At 40.4% G+C, this 18,810-nt stretch overlaps 1 protein-coding gene across 4 annotated transcripts in view; it reads left to right on the forward strand.

The window, feature by feature from the left end:
• The window catches only part of LOC128875233 (5-hydroxytryptamine receptor 1), a 115,301-nt gene that overhangs the window by 23,025 nt on the left and 73,466 nt on the right, over positions 1-18,810 (forward strand). For 3 of the 4 annotated variants that reach the window (XR_008456770.1, XM_054120623.1, XM_054120648.1), the window contains exon 2: positions 9,844-10,449. The exons of the other annotated variant lie outside the window; for it this stretch is intronic. The gene's annotated coding sequence lies outside the window, so the exon portion shown is untranslated. The remainder of the gene's footprint in view (positions 1-9,843; positions 10,450-18,810) is intronic. 4 annotated transcript variants of the gene reach the window in all.

The following is an 18,810-nucleotide window of genomic DNA, read 5'->3' on the forward strand; positions in this document are numbered from 1 at the left end:
AATTTCGTTTCCCACATCGACTACCGTTTTACTTGAAATTTCCCTTCAAAATTGCGGCCATCAACTTTCTCATTAGCCGCGCGAATCGCTTCGAAACCCGTTGCTGGAAAACCTAGAAAAGTGTCGCGGAATTGGCACGAATCGAAGAAGAAAAGGAGGACACGGAATTTCATCGGTAATTAAATAAAATGGCCGGATCGAGGGGAAGCTATTCGATAAGACTTATCGGAAAATAGGATCGCGGGGTTCGCCTCGATCGGGATTACGCGTAATTCTGACGTTGGGATTGAAAACAGCGACGGTTTTCCAACCGGATGGCTCTCCGCGGGAGTCTCTCGGTACCACGAGGCAAGGGGTCGGTCGCGGGAGGGAAATTGCAATTAGTCCGATAATTGCGAGACGTCGAAATAAAAGGGGAAATAAAATGCGCGGGGGGAAAGGAAAGAAGGAAACGAAAGGAAAAATCGGAGGACATCCGGTCGCGGGTGGGAAACGCAATTACGAGGCGATATCCGAGAGAGTCCTGAACCCTCGTCGCGTCAAATATTGAAAGAGTGCTCGGAGCACACGTAAGGTCGATAGTCGATATCGAGGGCAAACGATTGTTAATACAACACAATTGTTCTACGCGCGTTTCAACGTGTGTTCGGTGTGATTCATTTTTTTTTTCCTCTGGCCCAGCCCAAACTCGTTCCCTATTGTTTCCAGAGTTGCCATTGGAATTAGAACGTGCATTCGAGCAAATATTTTGGTTACTCGTTTTGTGTGCTCCGCCACTGGCAGATTTTGAGGGCGCAACAACGATCGGGGGAGAATGGTGGCTCGCGTTGAATCGTTCGAGGCAATCGAATCGGCTCGAAGCTACACTTTGGTAATTAATGTCGACCACGAACGATCCGTTGTCTTTCTGTGTTAGGTGAACTCGAACCTGGTCCACCTTTTGATTAGATTGTTATTCATGGTGGGATGTCTTTTAATTTTCGTTGGAAAGTTGAAATTACTCGTAGACTTTCTAATTCCAGTGTCGACTTAGCAAAATCTAGCATGGCCACTTACAGGAATTAATTTGAAGAAATGAGGCATTTGATGTACCTAATAACAGTATGCATTAATGCACTAGTTAATATCAATTTATATTAACATATGAATGATCCCCTGCATAAATCGATTAACACCATTAAACGACAAAATTTGTTTGACCAATGATAATAATAAATAATTTATTTCAGTAAACTCTTTCAGTAAACTCTTTCTAAATAGAGTGATAGACAAAGTGTTAGTAATTTATTTAAATGTTTAATCTCGATAAGGGTTGTTCGCAATGGAATTCTTGGGTTACATTGCGAACGTAGCTGTCGATTAACCGTGTTCGCCGCGATAATCGATTTCAAGGTAAATTAGTCGTATTATATGAAACACGGTTTAGCGCAGCATGTGTAAATTAGGTATGTCCACCGATGGGTGATTGATCGACGCAGCTGCATGCCTACGGAATCGTCCTCGATAACATTCAACTGTTTATTAGTGATTTGCTACAGAATGGGACGCTAAATACTAATTACTCGCGGTATTGTTCTTACACTCGTCACGTTCTCACATTTCGGAATTGTTAAACCTGTGCGACACGTTATACATTTTTCCAATTAAAATCAGTAAGCAAATTGAAGATACGTTGTAAATTATATTGTCATTTCGTTGATTTATACTGAGTTTATACATATATATATAATATTCATAATTTTATTTTGTAGACTCAAAAGCAATTGCTTTTCCTTAATTAAGAAATATTTTCAATTTCCCACTAATTCGCTCAAGGAATTGGCTTCGAATCTCGAAGCATCTACGAAAGCGTCCACAGAACCATGTAAAATCTTTCCTTTATTCGAAGCGTGATCCAGCCATTATCTCGAAACTCACAGCCGCAAATTTCAACGTCGCAGTTAGGTGCGACCTTCCAACTACCATGAAACCCATAAGTAACTGCGAGTTCCGCAGCTTTTATGACGAAATCCTCCCAGGTGCAATCGTTCCTCGCATAACGGTCGCTGCTGAGATCGCTATACCAAGCGAAAATGGAAGTTCGGGCCAAGGCTCTCCGTTTCCAGATTGTTGTTTTTGGTAAGGACTTGGCCTGGGCTCGAGTTCCTTCGAGTTCCTTCCGCATCGTTCGCTCGGATGCTTTTACGTGAGACGTCGAGTGGTGCTCCAACGAGTGATGGCACTCGTACCATGTTTTAAAAACTCTTCTAAAGAGACATCTGTCGTATCATCGAAACGACAGAAGGAGGCTCGAGCAAGATGAAAGGAAAAGCATCATCGAAGGATAGGACGTCCCTGGGGAGGACTACCTCTGAAGTCTTTGTTTCCCCGAAGTTAGACACTCGTTTGTGACATGGTATCGTGTTTCTGAAGCATGATAATTGTAGAATGGAAGGCGAAGAGGGCGAAGAGGGAGCTAGAATCTCTGTATTGGGAAGGTAATGGGAACTACTTGGGCATGTGGAATGAGTTTGAACGAGAGGTAAGATATGGATATGGATTTAATAAAAAGATGTTTTTCATATGTACATGGTAATTATTTACGATGCATTTTGTATTATTTTTGGTTCGAAAATAATATAAGAAATATCCGTGTCTCTCAAATATAAGTTTCCAGTCATCCTCACGAATGCTCATGAATTAAATAAATAGACAACTATTCTACATCCAAGAGAACTGTCTAAGAATGGTGGTACCCTAACAGTTACCATTAACGCGCCTTAAACAGATAGCACCTCCTCGCGAAACTGATAGCTGCCAACCGCAAACTGTAGGAAATGTCTGCAACTATAGCTATGGTAGCTCGGAGATGCTAATGCTCCTCTTATCTCAAATCTTGGTCGATGATACCTCGGTTTAAGCAGAACTAATTGCGAGTTGAATGTAATTACAGTGCATAATTTTCCAACATTTTCAAAGTCATACAATGTCATAAATTTTTGCAGTTATCTATACCGAGTTTGAATAAATTCGTATATAATATAAGACTCCTAAGAATTTTTTTTTCGCCCCTACATCTTAAAGCTCACTCAACGCAGCGAAACAAGAACACACCCCGTGAAATATTATCTAGTATTAAGTAACGAAGTTACGAGAATAAATTGAAGGTTTCTACGGCGATGCACGCCGCGCAGATGTTCTTAAATGACCTGGGTTTAGCTGGGAGCTAGCAGGATTAAAAAGATTAAAGGTTTTCGAAGATATATTATATAGTTGCGAGAGAAATGTGACGCCAAGGCAACCGCTCGACAGGCTAAGTAGATCGATTTGTCTTCTCCCATGGGATGCCTTTGATTTGAATTCCAATATCGTTTGTTTTTCTCCGTAAATATATCGCGATGGTCGAACTAATTGATTCCCAATCAAACGGTTGAACGTGATACGACGTCCGAGACAAATTACACGTCCGACAATGTCCCGGGTTCCAGATGGATCTCTCATTGGAGCAGGTCAATTGGAAAAACGAATTACCGTTGGACTCTCATTGATTCTTTCAACTTGTGCCGATCCAATTTTCAATTGGACGAGAATTAGAAATAGAAACAAAGAGTTCCTCGAAGATATAATTAAATATCGTTAAAAATCGTGAATATTCTCAGGCTTCGAAATTAGTCTCAACCGTTCCATTCTGTCTAGCAAATGGTACCACTCTTTAGTCTGTAATAGTTCAAAATCAAAGCTCAAGAAAAGTACGAAATTCTACTCGAGAAACTTCTGTTGCACGATGATCACGTTTGTAAAATTAATAATCAAGATAGTTGATGTAATCCAAAGTTTATCATACCGTAATTAAACTGTCATAGTTGGTTAAACGAGAACAGTGATGCACTACACGCGACCTAATAGCAACATGGTAAAGTCTCGTTTCATTATTACTCCGGGATACCAGAACGCAATTATTGCACGTACTAGTCATCAAGCATTATGATCAATTCACGTGATGCACGTAATGCGATCGTTGAGACGTAATGCGCATGTACACATGCGGATGGAGACGTCGTGCCAAACCGTTACATGTCCACGCACTCTGCAATATTACCAAGAGCTCTGATTCCGATGGAGAAATTAGTCTCCTAAATTAGTACGCGAAATTTGGGATATTTGTTGGCTCGCAATTTGTAGCGCAGCCCAAAAGGAGATGAATCCTTGTCCACGAATTGATCGAGAATATTAAATATGCAATATTTAATACGCAATTAGAGGAATATTGAATTTTAATAATAAACGCGCAGGTGATCAACAGCTGAGTAATGTTTAGTTGAACGTTCCATTTCGAAATGAACATCAACTAAGGATTCGTAATGTCTGTGAAATTATGTAAACACCTCTTAGAAATTTTAAAACGCATTGTCTGTATCAAAAAATGATCCTGTGATATGCACTCCTATAATTCCTTTATTTTATTCCCTCGGATCGTGCACACCTGAAAACAAAAGTCGACTCGCATTTTTTCATTACAGGCACCTGCTGTTCGCGTCAGATATTGTATTTTTTCGTGGGAGACGTGTTACTCCACGCAACATCCACGTTGCTTCCAAGCGAATCTCAGCTTGACGGCAAATTGCAAAATTATATTTCGTTTAATTCTCATCCAAACGTTCCAAGGGAATAAAGTCCGAATACTTTCGACAGTAATATATTCATGTACATGGGCAAATCTTAATGACCATCAGATCGAGACTTGTATTTACACAAGATTCATTGTAATGGAAATCAGGTTGGGAACTTAGAAGAGTAAGGTACAATCAGAAATGATTATTTGTAAAAACATCACCCAGTCTTAATTTCCACACCTAACTTGCAAACGTGCAATTTTGACCCGCCTGAAACGTCCGATCTTAACAACCCATCAACGTTCTGCTCGCTTATTAACGTAACAACGACTATTACTGTATTAACAGCTGTCGCACCAGTGTGCTTCCACGTCGTAAACGGCAATGGTCTTCCCAGAAGTTGAGAAAAATATAATAGGAAAGTTCGAACGCGACGATAAAGGTGTTCAAGTAAAAAGTTCGCGTCGGTCGTTACTGTGTTCGTAAAGAACGGAGAAAGTGTGGCCGTAGTTGCAACGGAGTTCCTACAATTTTTTGCACTCCCGACCCGTGTAATTTTCCTCCGAAAGTCCCGGTTCCGTTCGCTGATTCCCCATCCACTTTGACGCCATCGATCCAAAAAAGGGAAACCGTGTGAAACAATACGACGATAAAAAAGCCATGGAATCTCAAACTCGATTCCGCGGGTGATTGCTTGCGGGTTGCGAGCCGAATTTCAAACCGAAACGTAGCTTGTTACGAGCGTTTGTTTAACACCTTCGCGTCTATCGTATCGATTCCAGGGTGAACTAATTTCTGACGATTGATATTGTTATAAACACGCGCGGGTTTTATTGTCGGAACATTATTTTTCTGCTTGGTGTACGATATTTTTCAAACGCGTTGCGATTGATTGGGAAAGTTTGTAAATAAATCAAATAAACCAGTACGATTAAAACAAAAATGTTTTCACAGTGAACGTCACGAAATTAGATTTTGCTGCGTTATAAATCAATAGACTGCTAATGTTTATGCGTTTATGATGTATGTACGAAATAATATTCGACAATGTGCAAAGAAGAGAAATATATAAAATTTGAAGAATAAAATGCATGTCACTTGAAAGATGAGCCATACTTTCATTTAAATTTCAAATCTTCATTTGTCTCTGTGGAAATATGAATCTGCATAAACATACAGAAGCATTACAGCGTTGGAAATACATGTCGTAAATATCACATCATTGCAATAATTTCAACTGTTTATCAACGATTCGCTGTTGTCGTTAGATTCTGCTCTGGCCAGAATAACTGCGGGCAATTAAATTGCATTAATTGCGTTGGCCTCCAAAAGCCTCTTGTTTTCGACGATTCGCGAAAATTTACGGTGTCATTTACAAGTAAAATGGAAGTGCACGGCGTCCTTTATTTGTCCGAGTATAGATTACCCGGTAAAAAATTAAATATGGAATCTCCCCGACGTTAATGGTTAACTTAAAAGCACGAAAGTTTCGTTATGAACGTTTATATCGTTTCATGGCAAACTTCGGAACCTCATTATTTGCACGGATTACTCGGATAAGACGTGAATTTCTCATGGCGTCCTCTCGTTGCGCAAATTCCTCCTAAGAAGCTGAAGCACCAACTATATCGTTCTTCTGATAGTGCGTACTCTCAGGAATCTCGAATTATTAATACTGCGAGGGTCATAATTTTCTTCCCCATAGAAAACTTGAACACAGTGAAATCTAAGACAAATGGAAACTTGCTTAAATTACAAAAAAGAAGAAAACATTTCAGAATAAAGCTTCGTTGCTTTCAGCACCCCTAGAATGAATTACCACTCCTCCTAAAATGTACTTTTGCTTTCGTAGATTTACAATTAGAGACGGCTATTTACTGTTCGAAATATTATTTCAATCACTTTTAGCTGAAGCCAAGCATAATACTCGTTGTTTCGTGTGACGCAGAATTTCTCAGTATATTTCAATGACGCACTCGCGATAGCCTTTTCGAGCCAGACCGTCCACTTTGTGCACTCTTAGACGGGTATGTATGCACTCCTATCCGAATGTGCGACTGTCGAGTGCTCGTTCTCTTAGTCAAAGGGCCTTGCGGATCAACGTTGGCGGCAGACTGGCGAGTTACAATTACACAAAGAACACCTCGCAAAGACACTCTCTTCGTTAGCAGGAAATTAAAATGAAATTTCGAGGTCGAACGCCGTGTCTTCTTTTCATACTTCGTTGAGAAGAAAAGAAATTTCGCAGACATCCCTGTAGGACAAAAAATAATAAAATTTTAATTTCAACGAGACTGTTACGGACGAGAGAAATATTTAATTTTTTAATGGAATTCGTGAGGAAGGATTCCATCGAAAAGTGTCGTGTCATCAAATTTTGTGCGGGAAGGATTTTTTTTTACTGTGAAAGGTAACCTCTTTTTCGGATGTACTTGAACCATTTTTTAAAATTTGCCTCTCCTGTTTCTCCGAATCGCGTGCACATTTCCAGGAATTTATGTAGACCACTAGACCGACCTCGCATTTATAATACTCGATCACTTTGGAAACTTTAAACTGTCGTATTTCGGCGTAGAACAGTCGGATTCGGTTCTAACGAAATTCAAATTGAAGAGCGGACTTTCCTCAATCTAATAAGCGTCTATCTATCAGTGATATATAGTTATAATCAATGTTTTAAAAAACAAACTTGTGAAGCTCTTCGGTATTCTAACAAAAGAAATTGTGATTTCTTGCTACTTTTTTTAGTTTATGTCAGCTTTTAGGGATTCCATTCGACTGTGCCTTTTGATCCGTCTCAAGGGGAGACTTTTACGTCAACAAGGCGCGGAAATCGGTTACCTTCTCCGCTCGATCGAGTAAACTCAGATGTAAAGCCGCTGCAAAGTGCATAGCGCTCATGGCACGGTTGACACTGCGCAGACGGCGAATAAAATTTCGACTGAATTATGCAGACGACGTTATCGCGGCGTTCCGCGCAATACCGTCTCGCTACGAATTTTACTATTCATGGAATTTATTATAAACCGATCGTCGCGCGACAATGCAATTTTCTTCCGCGGAGAATTAATAAAAATATCTCTCTCGGTGGTTTTTTGGAACGAAAAGGACTCAACAATGGACCGTAACCATTTGGAAAGGAAGTTAACGGATCTGTGGAGGCCGGTGTACACCTGGCAGGTCTGAATTATATTTTATTCGAATGTTAATCGCACTTCACACGATGAATTAACTTTCTGTGAACTTTTGTGAATGTAGCCTGGTATATAAAAAATTATTCCAAAATTATTTCTTCTGATTTCTGAAAAGTAAATAACAATTATATCCAGTATATCCTATGTTACACTAAATGGTTTCACTCTAGGAATCCCTCAGTTCGTTAGAACTTCTGTTCGTTGAGTTATTTTAACGCACGCAGACTTGAAATAATGAAAAGATCCACTATAGGGGTGAGTTTCGCGAGAATCGACGCGTTTATTCGCGTAATTTTCCTTCGGGCGTTCATTGCCCGTTTAACAGGAAGTACATGCAAATAATGAGAGTTAAATTTGCACGAAAATTTCAGCCCCGGTGATACGATCGCGTATCCTGTTCGACGACGGTGTCGAGCGGTTTTAATTAATTCGTCGCTTCTGTGCACGATGGAATTAATTTCACGTTCAAACAGTGTTTGAAAAAATTCGTGGTCACAGTGTTTCTATGCAGATACACCTCGATTTAAGGTACATTTCCAGAATTTCTAAATTACTGATCCCTAGGGATTTAGCAATGATCACTTTCTCGATTACAAACGCAAATTATTTTTAAATTATGGGTTCTGTACTGTACATAGTCATTTGAATAACAGTAGATCCTTCTCGATCGATATTAGTTGCCCAGAGTGCTGGCAGTAGTACGAGTCGACGACTTCTGATACGGAAAAGGAAACCTCAAATGCAATTTCAACATTTTCGTGTTATTTTGGCACATGGAATCATCTCTCAATGCTCTGACACCTGTTGCTGAACACCCTATATATACTTTTTACTATATTTACGACTATATTTAAGCGCATCTACATGGACACATTCGTGGCGTTCATGTTTTCATCGCGAGACAATTGTATCATATGATAATCAATTTATCGACGCTCTTATTTGCCTCACTAAATTTTCTCCAGAATTTACCATTGTTTCCAAATCAATCTGCGCCGAAAATGGCTCGAAATCAAACGAATGATAACCAGTCGACAGATAAACACATTACTCGCTGCATCTCTCCTTCGTATTTTGATTCGATGTATCCCATACCTCCGACAGGAACGTTTCGCGCATTTTGAATTTGCGAGGCGCGTCGAAAATCGTAACGAATCACAGGGATGATTAATCGGGCCGCTAACGACAACGAATTCGTCCGGTAGAAACGTTTCGTTCTCGACCTTTCAACGGAGCCGCGAGCAAAAAATATTTCGACGATGATTTCGTGACGAATGAGACGCGTTAAATCTGCCTCGTTTGTCAGATCGAACCCGCGCGTTGTCTGGGAGCTGGAATATCGCCGGAAAGCTAGATATTCGCTAACGTTCTTGCATAATTACGAAACACAAAAAGTGGGGGGCGTGTTCAACGAAGATTTAATTACGAATCGCGAGCAGGACGCAATTCAATTTGAACACACGGTATCAAAGCGAATTACTGACCGTCGCGAAATGCGTGCACGATGAGATTATTGGTCGCTGATTATATTCCCGAGTACATCAACTTTTAAAAATTGTTCGTCGACCTTGAATCCGAATTTTCGAGTTGCGGAGATTCGACACTACACGACTAGTAAACAATTATACACAATTGTTTCGTACATTATTCAATTCAGTTCCACGTAAATTATTTTTGAATTTAATTGAAAAAAAATGTCTTTAAAAATAATTTGTCCCATCATGGTAGAAATGGTTCAAAATTAAACGTTGGCAGGCTTAGTGTTGATAAAAATGGTGCCCCACGTACGATAATAAGACTCTTCGCTCCAACACAAAATTTCTACAAACTCATCGTTACTCTCACAGGTCTATACAGAAGATTGAAACCATCACCCCCAAAATTTCATGATTCATATATTTCCACTAGACCTATAGATTCCTCGCGCACGGGATCGCCGAGTCCAATGAATCAAAACCCTTCACGCTCGATTTCCTGGGCGATCCTGCTCTCGACACCATCGTCGCCATCACGATACGCCCTCCCTCCTAAAGCAATATTATTCTTTGTGCTTTCAGGCATCCCCAATGCATTATCGTTGGACGTGGGGGGAAGAATCTGACGCAACGTGGAAATATTTGCCTGAATTTAGTGGCGGCCGTGAGACCCTCTAATGCCTCGCGACGATCTGAAGCAGCTCTCGATGAAGACGCGTTCCGAATCGGCTATAAATCGTTCCAGCGACGTACACCCGATAACAGACCAGCCGCAAATTCACCAGGGATATTGATAGATTCGTCGAGACTCCACGAAAGGCCGGCCGCCTCGACGAAAGCGAAGAGAATCGCGGCTTCGTCGTCGATGGCGACGTATCGTCGATATCCCGGCATTAAGTCGACATTTTTCTGCTAAATTATTGTTTGGGGCATTTTGTTGGAACGGGACAACCGTTTCGCGCACGATATTCATGGAAATTGACCGCGGCTGGCATTACCATGTAGAACGACGCGCGGTTATGTAAATTCGCTCGTATCGACGAGCTCCGAGGAACGTTCCGCGCGATTGGCCCTTATCATGGGGCAGAAACGAGGAGGCACGATCGATTAGATGCGGGATCGTCGCAGCCGAAGGGATTCAACGTGGGACCCGCGACGAAAATGCCAATCGACCGTGACGAATCGACGGTAAGCATTGGTGGAAGTTCACACTTTCTCGTGTATTCGACATTGGTAGATCGTGCTGTATGTTGTTAAGGAGATATGTACCTTGAAGCTCTCGGGGGGGTATCTTGAAATACTCGAGTGGATACCTTGGTCCTGGAATCGATTAAATGTGACATCGCGTTCGTATTTAAATTTTCATTAATTTCATGAATTCTATGTGCTGTATACATATTCCTTCCACTCGTTTAATCGAATGCATTATAAAATTAGTTTTTGAAGAAACCTATCCACCTAGCCGGTCCACCGTAAGTTTCACCGGACTCGAGCGTTCCCTAAGGTTCCACGCGACGTGTTGATCGGTATCGGGTTGCAAAAACAGAATTCGCCAAGTCCCGAGTAGAAATTTGCCGAGAATGTTAAATCCGAAGAGTAACCACAAAATTACGGCCGTATCGTAAACCCCATCCAAGTCGGTGTCGTCAACAGCTAGAAATTTGTGTGCCCCGAGGTACACCGAGACGTGTTTACGCGAAATAAGTTTCGACGGGATCGAGTCACGTAACTGGTACCGCTTGTAGCTTCTTTTTAGAACGGAATGACGAAGAGAAATGTTCGGTGGCTCGATAGGATCTGCCTTCGCCTTTGCACATTTTCCTCGTACCGAAGCTTCCTTTTAATTTCGCGAAGTCTGTTTTACGAGAAAGCATAGGCATAGCGCTGAAATTAATTTCGTGTACCTTTATCCATTATTCATGATTCGATTTGGAGCGTGATACTTCGAGGTTGAGCACAGGGAAAGATTTAAGGGACTTTGAAGCGATCCTGAAATGTGGTTTTGGAAGCTTTTGGGTTTACTGATTTTATCGAGCTATTTAGGGAAATTGAATAAATAATTATTCAAGACTGCGGAGATCTAAGGATTATTGACACTGTGGTGCAAAACTCGAGATCTTTGGGACATCTTAATAAATATAGGATTTATAGAAGTTTAGATACTATCATTCTAAAGACATAAAAAGAGCAGTGTTGGTATATTTGGAATATTGCTATTAATAATACAGCAAAAAATGATCGTGTAACCTACGTGCATGCAACTGATGATTTTCCACAAAGCCCTAAATTTGCGTACGTTAATTTAAACATGGAAGTACGCCTCCCTTTGATTAAACAATTTATGCACGTACTCGGGGAGGATCGAAAGTGTTTGCACGGATTGCCAAATATAAATTCAGGTTTAAATCATACGTTCGATAGACCATTGAGCACGTAATTCAGCGAACAAGATATATTCTGTGTAAATATCAGTTGAATCGCGACTGGCCGACTTAGTACGGAAATTATAGGTCTCCCAACCTCGCTGGCGGGGAGGGTGGAACAGGTAGGGAAACTGGTGGAACGCAATCTCGGCAATTCCGCCGGCTATATCGGAGTTGAAACATTATTCTTGCATTTCGTTCGACGAAAAAAAGGCGAACCCAACGCGCCCGGTCGGCTTTTTCTCCGACTGCGTGGAAATTCGGTTGAAATAAAATCAAGCTCGTGGCTTTGATGGCGATGAGTCTCGGAAAATTCCTCCGGGGGCGAAATTTAGGTTTGAAAAATTGTTTGAGGATAATCCTTTGTCGGGGCATCATCGTATTAGCCGAAGGAAATGAAAATTTTTGTTGAATGCGAAAAAATTACGGGGCGCTTGGTTTCGACGTTCGAACCGCGTTTTCATCCAGGATGTGTTTGATCTCTTTTTTTTTTTATACATGTATGGCGCGATTAAGACCGCCGCGGTAACTAGATTTTTTATGTATTCGATTTGAATTTTATTCAAATAGAGTTGCAGTAGAACTATCTATATAAATAAAAATGTAAAGTTTGTTCCAAATCTTAAATCTTCGAAAGTTCTTCACCTGCTTTGAAATGTTGACACAACCAATTTCTGATTCATCAATTTCAATTCATTTCCATTTTGATTTAATTATTTTAACGCATCAGAAATGTGTGCTTCTCTTCTCTTTCTTTACCATTTAACCAGACTGGAAAGACAGAACTTTCGAGTACAAAGAATTGTTCTGTTTATTGTTCTTAACCTTCGAAAATACACACTAGCTTCACAAAAATCACACAAGCTGGTATTTTTCTAAGCTTAACCATTCCTCTCCTACGAATACTCTGCAGCGTTGCAGAAAATATGCAAAACACGAACAGACACGAGGGTAAATTTCCTACCGACCGAAACGAAGGGTTGAACGGCGATTCCGAGAATTTAGTGGCGGCCAGATCGAAGTTTGCTTTCGGTATGATAGGACCGCTATCGCGGGGCCACGACAAAGAAAATGACGAAGGCGATGGTTGTGTGCGCGTGTGGGATTCGTGGTCACGATCGAGCCTTCCGTGACTCGGCAACGTTAATTAGCGCTTTACCACCCTTAAGTTCGAGCTTCGCTGGAATCGCTGGCCGCCGCCACGGCTTTCCTCGCATAAACTTCATACGACACCTTGAACGGACCCCTGCGAATACTATCGTAAGTATTCCACTCGCGATAAGGCATAAACGCGTTATTGAATATAAGCATAGGGTTGTACTATAGCTATATCTTGATATTTAATTTCTATTTTCAACATTTTCACGGATTTTTAGAGGGTACAAATTTTTCAAATGGAGATTTTTCGATAATTCAAATTTTTCAGTAGATGCATAGTATTATCTACGAGTGCTAGTATTATAAAATAGCAAATACATGCAAGTACTTGTCACTTGAATGAAAATAAGTCAGTGGTTATTTGTCAACACTCGAACTGATCCAAACGAATATGGCTAAATTTATAATTGAAATCTTAATTTCGAAAGGTACTTTGTTTCACCTTCCCCATTAAATTTTTCTTTTATTCTCCCCAAGGAGATGATCGATAGGATTTAAATTTAGATTGCGAGGGCGTACGAGGCTGTTTGACGACATTATACAATAACCACTCCTTTACCCTCTTTGGGGTGTGCTTTGAATCCATTATCTTGGGGTAAGGTAATCGACCCTTCGAGGTTTCATTTTTCCGCGCCGCGTTGTAAAGTTTCTATTAAAATGTTTAGATATACATTTTAATTCGTAATGCTTCAGTGAAGTTTAAATATACATCAGTTGCATTCTCGACAACTTCAGACTAGGAAATTGCCATCTTCGTACTTTATCCTTAGACATGAAAAGATTTTCGTAATTGAATTCAGCGATAAGAGATATTAAAGAAATTGTGTAGAATTTTCTTATCTTCTCCAACTGTAATCATTTATGCTTTCTTGCAACTTGTATCTGCTTTGTAAGGGATGCTCCATCTGACCATTCTGCATTTCAATGGCTTTCTGGCTTTCATTTGCTCTAGAAGGTGGACCATGTTTACTGGTCCTTAGATTTAGAAGATACAGCAAAATCTGAGCTCAGGATTTAGGTCTCTGGTGTATATCTCAGGAGTAGTTAAACAGAAAATCGTAATTTTTATTGCTACTAGATTTTTTTAAAAATTTGGACAAGTATACAGAAAAATAGGAAGTGTAATATTTAACACCTGAACATAGACAGTGACTGAGAAATTTAGCTTGATATAAATCGCAAAACCCCTCAATTTATCCGCCAATATCCTGCTATCGCCATCCACGAAAGGGTTGATTAACGGCTGGCCAAGAAATAATAATCGACGGGTTCGTAACCATAGATCCGCGATGGATCGTGTTTCTGAAAGTAGATCTCGTTCCAGCTAAGCGTCTAACAACCAATCTCTCGAGGAGCCTCGCGCACAGTCCCTTAAAAGCCTCTCAAGTTTGTTTACCATATATAACATATTGCGAAGCTAACTAAAACCCGTTGCCGGCTCAATTCTCCAAAGAGCACGCCCACCAGCCGCAGATACATTAAGAGCTAAGTGCTCTCCCAAGCCAGACGCGGGATCGCTTCTCCATAGGACTCGATGTATCGAGCGTTCGTACGTGCCTTAGGCGTCGGAGGAAGCGTTTTCAAAAATTACTTCCCGTTTAAGAGGGTGCTCACGTCCGCGCGAATTCGTGGTAGGAAAAACGAACACGGTGGAACAGCGGCCAGTTAAAGTTCTTCGGTTCATTTCAGAAGCTCATAAACTGTTCTTTATAGCCGCTGGGACCTGCGAGAGCAGTGCTCTGAAGTATAGCTCAGCCCACTTGGGGCCATTTTTTTTTTCTTCTTGAAGTATTCGAGCCGTTGGGGGTGGATAATATTTCGTGGATATTACTTGAATGTCGAATTACTCGCTAGGAGAATGTTATTTAAATAGTTAGTGAATAGAACAGGCTTGAAATATTTTACTCTGTTTTATCGTTAAAAGTAGACGTCAAATTTTCTCATTACATGCTTAGCTCGTTACGTTCCCGTGGAAAAATCACGGAGACTAATTTGCGAGGATGTAGGGTACTCGTAAAACTTGACTGAGTGTCGTTGTTTCGTGACAAACTGTAGTTCACTCGGAAGGTGGCTGCACGTTGATTGACTTTCTCATGTTGGAGAGTGTGTTTACGTAGACTCTGTGTGAGTGGAACGGTCTCATTGCAGTTTTAGTTACAAATTGTGGGATACGCGAATGGAAAACTCGATGGAATTTGATATTGTCCACATTCTTACTGTTTAAGCATTGGGTTGTAAGATTCGTGTAGAGACAGAGTGGAGCTTGATTTCATTTAATAAATTCGTAAACAGCTAGGTGAACCTTGTACCATATTATCATTCGAAAATCATATACAACCACTCCCATAAGCTACCCAGTTATTATTTGCTTTCGCGCACTCCTCCTTCATCAGAACAGGGTAAAGACAACCCCACGTCAACAAATAAGGTAACTTCGTCCAAGAATGATTAGCTCACGTCGCGTCCGTCAAGCGTTACACTGCAAACGCATCGTGTACCACGGCTGCATATTCCAAAACTCATTTCAAATTCATTCCGAATACGAGCAAATATCAAACGAGCTTTTAGTTTGAATTACTGCGAACTAACGGGGAGCAAGAACATCTCAAGCGAGCTTCAGCTGTTAGTTACTGCAGCCCTGGCATATATGACGAAACTTCTGGCGAACTACCGCCACGCGATGAACTTCAAGTTAACGCGTGCAAGAAGATTTCGAGCGATCTTCCACTATGAAGTTCCAGGAAAAATCGTTGGGAAGCGCGGGCGTCGAAAGCTGGACGGATTTAACCGACGAATCCTCGCGAGATTGCAAGCTACATACGAGATTAACCACCCGTGAGACGTCGAGTTTCCTGACGACCACTCGCTGTATCAGAACTGGGTGATCGAGATGGAGAAGGTGGAGATGTCAGTGATAGAAACTTAACACTTTAGTTAGCCAAGGGATATATAATTACATTCAATAATGTTTCTTGTATCGACAACCTTAGTATTATTCAATACTTATTTTATCTGTTAGAACTGTTTTTTTGATTAATATTTGTATAATATTTCATAATTCATATAATGATGGGAGAATTTTACCCTACTAATAGACAACAAAGTATTTCTTTTCCAAGTAAAAATTCTATTAATAAGCTACTAGTAAGCAAAGTGTTAAAACCGAGCAAATATTAAGCTTCATTAGGTGCAACTGCAATTAAATTAAAGGCACCAAATGATCAAGATATCATGTTAAACAAACTCTAACGACCCAAATGCTCGTATAATCAATGCTCCAGAGGAAAATTGCATTGAAGAATGAAACGTGATCGTGGCTTCAGCATTTAAGTTGGAACACGTGCTCAAACGTTTCGCGAAAGGCGCGAATTCGAGAGCCGCGGTAACGTCTCTCGGTTGTTCCGTTCCTTTATTCCTGACGCTCGGCAGATTACTTCGGCGATATTCGGGCCGATCGATGGAAATGCACGCGAAGGCTGCATTACGTGCCACCGTTGAAATAAGAGGAACTCGTGTTACAGCGACACGCTAAGCAGTTCTGACTAACGTTGAACCGTTCCTGGTATACGTCCACTAAGCTTGGGCAAGTTCGGTTACCGTGAGCGTCTCCAGATGGGATCAGACGGCGAGATTGCTGTTTATAACTTACTTTTAAAAGGGCTAACCGGATGGGCACGTGCACACGGAAACGTTTGGAGATAGTGCGCCTGTATTCGAGGAATAAATGTGGCATTGAATTGTAATAGATCAGAAGGCGCAACAATCGTCGTTGTAAGAGATTACGTACCCTTACAAACTAAAGAATCAAACAAACATGAAATATAACGCTACATGATAATATTTTCTCCCTTAAAAGATCTGTAATTTAACATAATTTTGAATAATATTTTATAGCGGAATATTTTAAGTGCAAATTTAGATAGTATAGATACTGTTTACGCAACAGTGCAAGAGGGAACAATAATCATGATACAAAATAATGCAATTTATATGGCAGGTAATGCCACTTCCAGATCCCACTGTACAATGAGACCTTAACTCAGCAAAAAGATTAATTATTTTGTATTTCTCTACCTTCCATACTCCATACATTTTCATCAGCGAGCCGTATCGTAAAATATCGCTTTACAGTGGGCGCAGGGAGAATGAATAATGCCCGTTCGTGCTTATTCATTTTCGTGCGCCCGTCTAACCGCAACCGTTGTCGTGTGTTAAACGTTTCATCGAAGCATACCATATTTTTTAATTTACCAAAAGTCATATTCGTACGACACAGGAGAATGGCATCTAAAGTAACATTTATTCTTGTATCTAAACGTCTTATTACACGCCTGGTTAGCTCGCTATTTCTTGCGAGGAAGGATTAACACGCGAGATCACGACTATTATAATACTTACCTATATGATACTCGTACTTATGGTCGCTCCAGAGCAGCTTTCTTCGCAAGACTAAGCTCCCGGGTAATCCTCCTCGGATTAAATATTTGTGGATCCGAGATATCGCTTATCGTAATTTCATTTCTATCGAGTAGACGTCATACTTGCGCTACGGACTTTCCTCGACCACCCTTTATCGAATCCTCGGTTTCTGCACTTTCAATTCACGTTAACGTTTCCAGAAGGACACGATCTGCTAATAAATGGACAATGTTCCGCATAATAAGGAAACGTGATTACGCGTTGGTGTTTGATTTACGGGGATAACTTGATTTGATATATCGCCGAATGATCTTTCTAATGCTGGTATACTAATGCTAATACCAGGCGTACACGCGAGCCACTTGAATCGCGTTGCAGTGGAAATTTTGGGTTAAGTAAAATTGGAGCTCGTTGCTTCAGCGGCGTTATTTATGCCGTGTCTATATTTAAATTCTACTCATCCCCGTTTTGTATCGATATCTTGCCTTGCGCATAGTGAGTGCCATGGAATCATCATTCGAATTTATTAATGAGCCGTTATTAGGTCGATCTGACAACGACTATCTAAGATAGACTATCTCAGAATAAGCTTCATAACATTGGTTTTGATTATCAAGGTCAAAATTCCTTTACTGTCCATGTTATACAAAAGTTCTATTTTTTCCATCTTCTAATAGAACTAAAATTCTAATTTCAGAATTCGCTTTCACCGCAACAGTGATATGAAAACTTCCCTCTGAGAAGTTCATTTAATCCGTTTAAACACACACACAGAAAATTCCGAAACTGTTCCAACGACAGCTGCAATAAAAAGGAGATCAAGAAAACGTTCAATATAAATTGAATCCATTGAAATGCTGCAAAAACAAATCAAAGTATTCTTTTCCATAGTGAGAAAGCTTCAATTTGGGAAACTAATGTTTATGTTTTGAGTGACTGTTGTGTCATGCAATTAATTGATCGGGAGATTTTGCATTTCACGGTTGATTCGTTGTTCAATTCAGTACGTACAATAGCCGATTTAATAATGTCCTATTGTTCTAACGCCCAATTATAGCGTTAATGCTTCGACTGATTACGAGGCGTTACGAGGAATCCGCGCGAGATCGCTTTGAATGAAATTCCACCAGTCTCCGGTCGAATTTTGTTAATATGTTATAATAATACCTTTGAACGCCCGTCGTTGCGCCAATTATCTCAATTCAACCTTTTTAGGTCAAAGCTCCTTTGATGGTCGCGGCCAGACCAACGGAATATCCTTAAATTGCTGCATATTAATATCGGGTTATTTTGCAGTGGGAAGATGAGAGATGGAAATCCTAATCCATTCTTGAATTGTTTCGTTGAAATCAATTTTTTAATACAATTAATCTTAATTCTATTTTAATAACTGTCACAAAATAGTGAAGAAGCTTGGTAAGTCTTAATTGTTTAAAATTTACATTGAATTTAACCAGAATTTATCTCTACACGAGCATGCTTCACCCAAATTTCTTCCTATTTTCAAAAACAGTTAAATTGCCCGACTGGCCTGTTTCGGGTATCTAGC

Source organism: Hylaeus volcanicus, chromosome 1 (assembly GCF_026283585.1).
Source record: "Hylaeus volcanicus isolate JK05 chromosome 1, UHH_iyHylVolc1.0_haploid, whole genome shotgun sequence".
In the NCBI taxonomy this organism is placed as follows: domain Eukaryota; kingdom Metazoa; phylum Arthropoda; class Insecta; order Hymenoptera; family Colletidae; genus Hylaeus; species Hylaeus volcanicus.